The 7,766-nt window shown below is 38.8% G+C and overlaps 1 pseudogene; it reads right to left on the reverse strand.

Annotated features, from left to right (window-relative positions):
- LOC147490848 (wall-associated receptor kinase 5-like) lies at positions 1–3,643 on the reverse strand (annotated as a pseudogene).
- Between the last annotated feature and the right edge of the window lie 4,123 nt (positions 3,644–7,766).

Genomic DNA, 7,766 nt, shown 5'->3' on the forward strand with positions numbered 1-7,766 from the left:
CTAACAATGCATCACTAGGCTACTGTACTCCCTTGTGTCGTCGTGCCTAACAGCCTTTCCACCTGTTAATAGCTCAAGCAATACCACACCATAGCTGTAAACATCACTCTTTTCAGTTAGATTTCCAGTCCTGAAGTATTCTGGATCTAAGTATCCTATAGTTCCTTGTACAGCAGTTGAGACTCGGCTCTTATCCAGGGGAACAAGCCTAGAAATTCCAAAATCAGCAAGTTTTGAGGTGGTGTTTTCTTGTAAGAGTATGTTGGATGAATTAATGTCTATGAAATATGGGCATCGAAGCATATGAGTGCAAGCAAGAATGAGCCTCACCAACCTCAATAGCAATTCGAAGACGATCCTTCCATGAAAGTTGGATTGACTGTTCTAAGCTACCATGGAGTTTTTCGTACAAAGTACCACCCGGAATGAACTCGTAGACCAGCAAAGGAATCTCAGTCTCTAAGCAACAACCAATCAGCTTTACTATGTTTCTTGATTTATTTGTGTTAGGACGATGAGCTCATTTACGAACTGTCCTACTACACGTTGATCCACTGATTGGGATATCTTAATAGCAACTCTGGAGCGTCAATGAGGATTCCTTTATAAACTGTGCCTTGACCACCACGGCCAAGAATTCGACTACAGCCAAAATATGCTGTTGCCTTCTTTAACTCCCTTGCAGTGAAGATCTTGATATGGTTGTTGGTAGTACCTTTCCTAGAAGATACATGTTCTTGCAGCTAGACACCACCGTTCTGGAGGATGTATTTTGCTCTCATCCTTGAAAGGATTCTTTTCTTTAAAAACCAATGAAACAAAGATGCACAGCATACTAATCCAATGCTTAACATGCCAGCTGCCAAAGAAAGTAAACTTAGTGAAAAGAGGTTAACTGAATTATGTTCTCAGAGCAACATGTTCTATTGTATTTACTAAATCGGTTTATGTAGAAGATTGCGGGATACAGAATCTGGGTGGACATCTTAAAAATGGTTTTTGAAGGAAGGCATGTAAACGTTCTATTATCTAAGGTTACAGGCTAAATAGGGGTCTGCCAAAATGGAAAAATAATTCACATCAATAGATATATAAGTTTTCACATCAGAAAGTAAGTCTGACCTATGACGAAAATCTCAACCTGGATTCGTGAGCGTTTCTTGCAACCACTACCGGTTTTCAAACCATCGCCAATTGTTCCTGCTGGGCATGAACAACTATACCTTCTTATTGTCAAGCCTGTGACTGAATTTGTGAAGTCGAGTAGATTCCGGTACACAAGCATTGTTGCTTATTGCAGTACAATTATTGGGATCTTTTAATCAACGCGAAACAAGAAACAAATTAGAGTTTTCCCAACCAAGGAATCTAATTTGTTGGGTGAATTATTAGGGAAACAGATAATGTAGTATAGAATTTGATTACTATTAGTTAATGTTGGCTTTATCCCTCACATGAGGAGGAACTGAAGTTCGGCCTGCATGAAGAATGCTGAGCGCACCCTGCGCTTGGTTTGGTCTTGCACGAGGCGCGGCATGCGCCCATGCCTTGCTCGAGATCCAGGAGCTTTAGCACGCCATGCGCTCAGATTTGCCTTGTTAGGAGCGCAACCTACACTCGTGCCTTGATGGACTTCCAGTAGAGTGAGAGCACCCTGCGCTCGACTTGTGCTTGCTCGAGGCACACCCCGCGCTCAAGTCTATTTTCAGAAGAAGTCTAATTTTGTGAACCGCGAGTTTGCAATAAGAGTTAGAGTTTTTGGCAAAACCTAACACCCAGAAAACACACGAGAGGCAGTATAAAAATCAGAGAAAACACAATCTTGAAAGCTATCAAGATTGAGAGATAACCTTTACAGAGAGACAACTCTATAAAGAGATAAGAGTGATCTAATAAGGTGAGAGACTGAAAGGAGAGATTGTAATCTTCCTTCCCACTTTGTAAAGAACTAGCTCTTGTGGAAGTAGGCATCATTGGCCAAACTACGGTATATTTTTGTGTTGTAGTATGCGTTTAATTCTGCTTTACACTATTATCTGTTGTTAATAGTTGTTTGGCGAGTTGGGCATGTTAGTATAGGTTGTAGTTGATATTTAGAATTTGTCTAGAGTTAAATTGTGTTCAAATATAAGTTATCTGTGTAGTTGGGGAATCGATTGGTATTGGTATAAACCCCAACAGTTACAAGATCGCTTGTGCAAGGGCAATTATGTGTGTGTTGCGCATGTTTGTGCTGTAATGGATGCAGCATTAGACCTACACTAACATGTGTACGTGAATTATATAATATCAATGTCAATTGCAATGAATGAGTGAATGTCCCTAAAAATTGACTGTCAGCCACAATTGTAAAGACAGTACTGTAGAGTTATAGATGAAAAATCAGGGACAGTAAACTATTTGAAGTCCACAGAAGTACAATCTGCAGGTTCACACTTGGAATTTCTATAAGCTAAGCAAATAGTAATTCTCCAAAGCCTAGCAAATTAGTTCAAGGACATGACTGAAAATTTACTTGAGATTAATTGTCAATCAGCAACCTATACTTACATTGACATCCCTGAGTACCATTGAGGTACGGGTTCCCTTCATACCCTGGTAAACATCTGCAGAGATAATTAGACTTGCCAACTGATCTGTCACGATAGCTGTTTTCACCGCACAAATTCACTTTGTTGTCACTAGAGACGTCTGCTATAGCCCAGCTGAGCTTCATTACAAAGTTTATTCTTTGCTTATCAAATTCATACACATCAGATGCATTGAGGATGTAACTTCCATTTTCAATGATAAATCCACGACTACAAGGACTAGTTTCTCCGCGACGATGGCTATCGTTTTCAAACGTATAAAAGTTGAGAGTCTTGTTATAGTTAGGCACTTCAGGAAGGGGTACCTCACAACAACCATTTCCGGTGCAGGGACCATTTTGAAGTTCAGCATCACAAAATGACTTGCATTTCATTTAGATCCAAAGGTTAGCTGCGTCCCATATATCACCTTCAACGTTGCACCCAATTACTATAAATTTGTTTGAGGTTTTAGAAAATGTATAAGGACTTTGTGGGAGCAAACTCCAACTCTTTGACCAACTCATTACTTTTTGGTGTACAATCAGAGTACAAGTATGGAGTAGAGTCGACCCGTACTTTTCCTTGAAGGATCTCTATAAGTTGAAAGTTTGATCCAGCCAAGAAGAGGATGCTTTGGTTAGTGCATTTAACTTCAAAGCCTTGAATGAAACACCCATCTCCAATTCCGAAAGGGTAGCTGATTTCCACGTTGCCACACTTGTCAGTGCACCCTGTTAAGGAACCAGCAAGGTTAGTGAGAACAAAGACAGAAAATCCATCTAATACTATTATTGTCACACCCCAAATTTCCAGAAAAATTAAAACTGATATTCAATCATCTGGAAACCCAGGGTGAAACAAAACCTACTAACATATTATCAACCACAATATTAAAATCTAAGATCAAATTAAAACTGAAAGAACAACGCTTCATTTACAAATAAATTTTTTTCTAACCAACTCTATTACCTTTGTTTCAATTCAAAACTATACACTTTCGAAAAACTTAAACCAGAAGACTCCAAGAGCAAATCCAAGTCACGTGTCTTCATCCCTTTGCACTCCACCATCTATGTTCCTAAGAACACACCCACGCAAAACAAAGCAAACATGGGTCAACAAATTGAATTTTCTTTGGTATGAGTAGACTAACAACAAAATATATATAATAATCTTTCAAATGAATAATATAACATTACAAACAATTTCAACTTGGAAGACAATATAGTTCCGTTTTCCAAAAACGGCGTGTAGTTTCTTCCCAAGTAAGATTTCACCCCCAACATACAAATTCCAAGAATCTCATATAATAGTACTTTCGTCATTTCCACTTTCCAAAATAACTCACAATACAATACCACTTACATTTCATTTATTAACTGCACATATGATAACCTAATTAAATATGAGTTTGGTATACCTTACCTTTAAGCCAACACGTCGTCTTAGGGTAGGATATTTACGTCCCTGCAGAAAAGATTAATAGATCCTACCCCTCCCGCAAAGCGAGTTAGACATCACAATAAATTGATTTATCTCGGCCGGTCAAAATTTCATTCATGACCACACCTCCTTTTAAGACATTTAAGTCTAATTGATATAACTGGTTAGATCAAGTATTCGGGAATACCACTTATCATAATACCTATATTAAGGGTAGTCATTCATATGACATCATTACGTTATAAAGTTTCTGCGTGCATAATCATAGATCTCGGACTATCACAAGTCATTAATAGTTTAAGTAATAACATATCAAGTTATAGTCAATTCACAATCACATAGAACTCACAATCATTTACTAGTATTATTCGTCACACTTCATATCCATAACATCACACAATTCATATACTTTTACTTTAGTATCTTTCGTCTACTTATGAGAGCGAGGAAAAGTCACAACCAAGGAGTACATTCATCCCTTGTGAGTATCAACTTATACAAACCATGTATATATTTCTCATAAGAAATCATATACATCACATACAATAACTCCATCACACGTAAAATCAAATATTTTTACTTTGCTTATTAATTATCTTGTTGACTCCTTTATTCAAAAAGACGCATTCAACCTTTAGTTCCTACTCCACGATTTGCACTACACACATTTGCCAAATCACACATCGTGTGCCTCCACTCTCACACCGAAAGTACCACTACAAGACATATGTCCCAAGCGGGATATCGCCTCCGTGAAACATACTTTCATCTTGTAAACTCGTAACTTGTGAGTCGCGCCACCATCTCGGGCTTTCCATACACATAATCACAAAGCCTCCTTTGGGCATAATAAAATATCAGTCATTCATGGCACATTCAATGAATACCTTGGGTCATTCCGCCACATTCAAGGAATACCCATCATAACACTAACGGGCCATTCATGGCACATTCAATGAATGCCCGAGTCATTCCCGCCACATTCAAGGAATACCCAAACCTACATTCCCGTACATTCAAAGGAATCGACCACCCATAGCAAGGCGAATACCTTAGTTCCTCTCTAGGGAATCCAAACTATTGGGTCATTCATGGCACATTCTAATGAATACGAGGGTCATTCATGGCACATCCAATGAATACCCATCTATCACATGACATCACAAGTCATAATATCTCATTACCAAATCTCGAGGCATGGGAGTTCTAAAGATGTGGGCTTACACTTTTAAAACATTATTATCACTTATAATTATACTATCATTACTCATGTCAAAGCGGACCACACATGTAGAGAGTCATTTCGGCGTGTCAAGGCAAATCAAGCACTTAAGCATCATTTAATGTAAACGGACTTATAATCACACAAATACAATTTACATAACCACACTCATATATATCAATATTGTAAACAAATAGTTCATTAACCCAAATTCAAGTCCACACACACTAATGTCCAAAACATATCTACATATACTAAAGTCTATATTCATATACAACTTCTATCTATCTCACATATATATTTATGTAGTATCAAAACAACGAAGATTTTCTAACACAATCATATCGTTATCACACAAACTAATATATATATTATAGATATAGTGTAGTGGGCTGCGACTTTGCTCAAAGTTGCCTCGATCCAATCCAAATCTTTCAAGATTGGAATCAAACCTTCGTAGTTCTTATCACCCACATAATCAATGCTAAGGTTTTTCCTACATTCATCCAAATGACATGTAACTTAATTATTTAGAAACTAAGGTATTTAGATATACTTTTTCATGTAGAACTTCGAAGTCCCAACCTTAGCCCATCTAAAAGAAAATTTAGGTTGAAAGCGGTCAAAATCCTAATTTCAAAGAAATGGGATTTCGACGGGATATCTTCGAATGGAACAACTCTTTTCCGCGTGTATCCAAACGCATGAAGCTTTTTGTGTTGCAAAGAAAGCCGACGAACTTACTTTCTCTTGTTTAACATCAAATCTAAATTAGATAATTTACCAAACCAAGTTATACAATATCATCCGATTATTTTATTACTATATATATATATCCATATAAAGCAAACATATGAAAACTGGAAAAGTCAACATTCACAATCAGCGGTCAAAGTCAACGGCCAACAAATCAAAGTCGGCGGTCAAAGGTCAACACCTCATGGTCAAGGTCAAACTCAACATGTCATGGTCAAAGTCAAACTATCCTAGTCAAAGTCAAACTGACAAAGTCAAACTATCCAAGTCAAAGTCAAAGGTGAAAGTCAACCGTCCATGGTCAAAGGTCAAAGTCAAACTGTCCTAGTCAAAGTCAAAGGTGAAAGTCAACCGTCCATGGTCAAAGGTCAAAGTCAGCGGTCGATGGTCAAAGTCAAAGGTGAAAGTCAACCGTCCATGGTCAAGTCAAAGCTGGCGTTTTAGGTGTTTTGTGGGTTCAGAGTCATAGCCATGGTTCATGGCTAAGGTCAAAGTCAACCGTCGATGGTCAAAGTCAAGTATCTGGTCAAAGTCCAACATGTCTTGGTCAAAGCCAAAACCGCATCGTTTAAGGTGTTCGACAGTCGGGGTCATAGCCATGGTTCATGGCTAAGGTCGAAAAGTGCATGGGCGTGGGGCCGTGACCAAAGGTAATGGTTCGGACCAACAAGGCCAAGCCCCAAACCTTAGAACCGGAAGTCTAAAAAAGTCCACTTATTTATTCTACCCGACCCTAATTGGATCTATATTAAATTATATGGACCGCCCAAGAATATTAGAAACGGGCCCAAAATTTGTTAAGTGGTTCGGTCTAAAAATTTAAAGAAATCGGGGCCAAACAAAACAAATAAGTGGTTGGCCCAAACAACTAAAACAAACCCGGGCCCAAACAAAATAATAGAATCCGCCCAAACCAAACAACTAAGGCTTTGGCCGGGCAAACAAACAAAGGTCGGCCCAAGGAACTTAACCCACACGGGCCTAACCTAAACACCTAAGGCCCAAGCCCAAACCGTCATCTTCCTCCTCCAGCACCTCCTCCACCTCCACCAAAAATCCGGCCACCACAAGTTCCCCACGACCACCCACTTCAAACACACTACGGTTTTGATCCTCATGAAACCCTACATCTTTAACAAAACCAAAAACTCTAATACATTCAATCCAAACATCACCAAAACCGGATCTAGAAATTTTATCGCCGCCATTAATGGCGGCCTCAAGCTTCCAACAGCCCCTCAAACCAACCCACACACCCCTCACACCCAAACATCAACCCAATCAAAACGAAAAAAACAACCATCATAGTCACATAAACCATTATTGGCGATTTCTTGGTTGCCATTAATGGTGCCTCAAGCTCCACTCTCACTGACACCACACTTTCGCATCCATCCCTCCTCCATCAATCCTCCTAATCTCATTACTAATAACCCAACATCCAAATCCCCAACCAAAACCCAAACAATAAATTTTAATATAAATCGGCGATTTTTGATCGCCGCCATTAATGCGCTTTAGAGAGCTTCATCACAGACCACACACCGACCCAAATCACAATTTAACAAAACAAACAACACAACAATCAATGAATAAAAAAACGATCTTGGGGTGCTTGTTGCCATTAACGAACCGTGCAAGCTTTTTCTGAGCTTCGACAGTTTTAAAGGCCACCGATCAAAGTTCGACGGTTTAAACTTCGAGTATCAGTTCAACATTTTAATAAAACCTATATATAACAAAGTTTAATACAACGGATGGCACGAAGTCCA

This window comes from Coptis chinensis, chromosome 6 (assembly GCF_015680905.1).
Source record: "Coptis chinensis isolate HL-2020 chromosome 6, ASM1568090v1, whole genome shotgun sequence".
NCBI classification, from domain to species: domain Eukaryota; kingdom Viridiplantae; phylum Streptophyta; class Magnoliopsida; order Ranunculales; family Ranunculaceae; genus Coptis; species Coptis chinensis.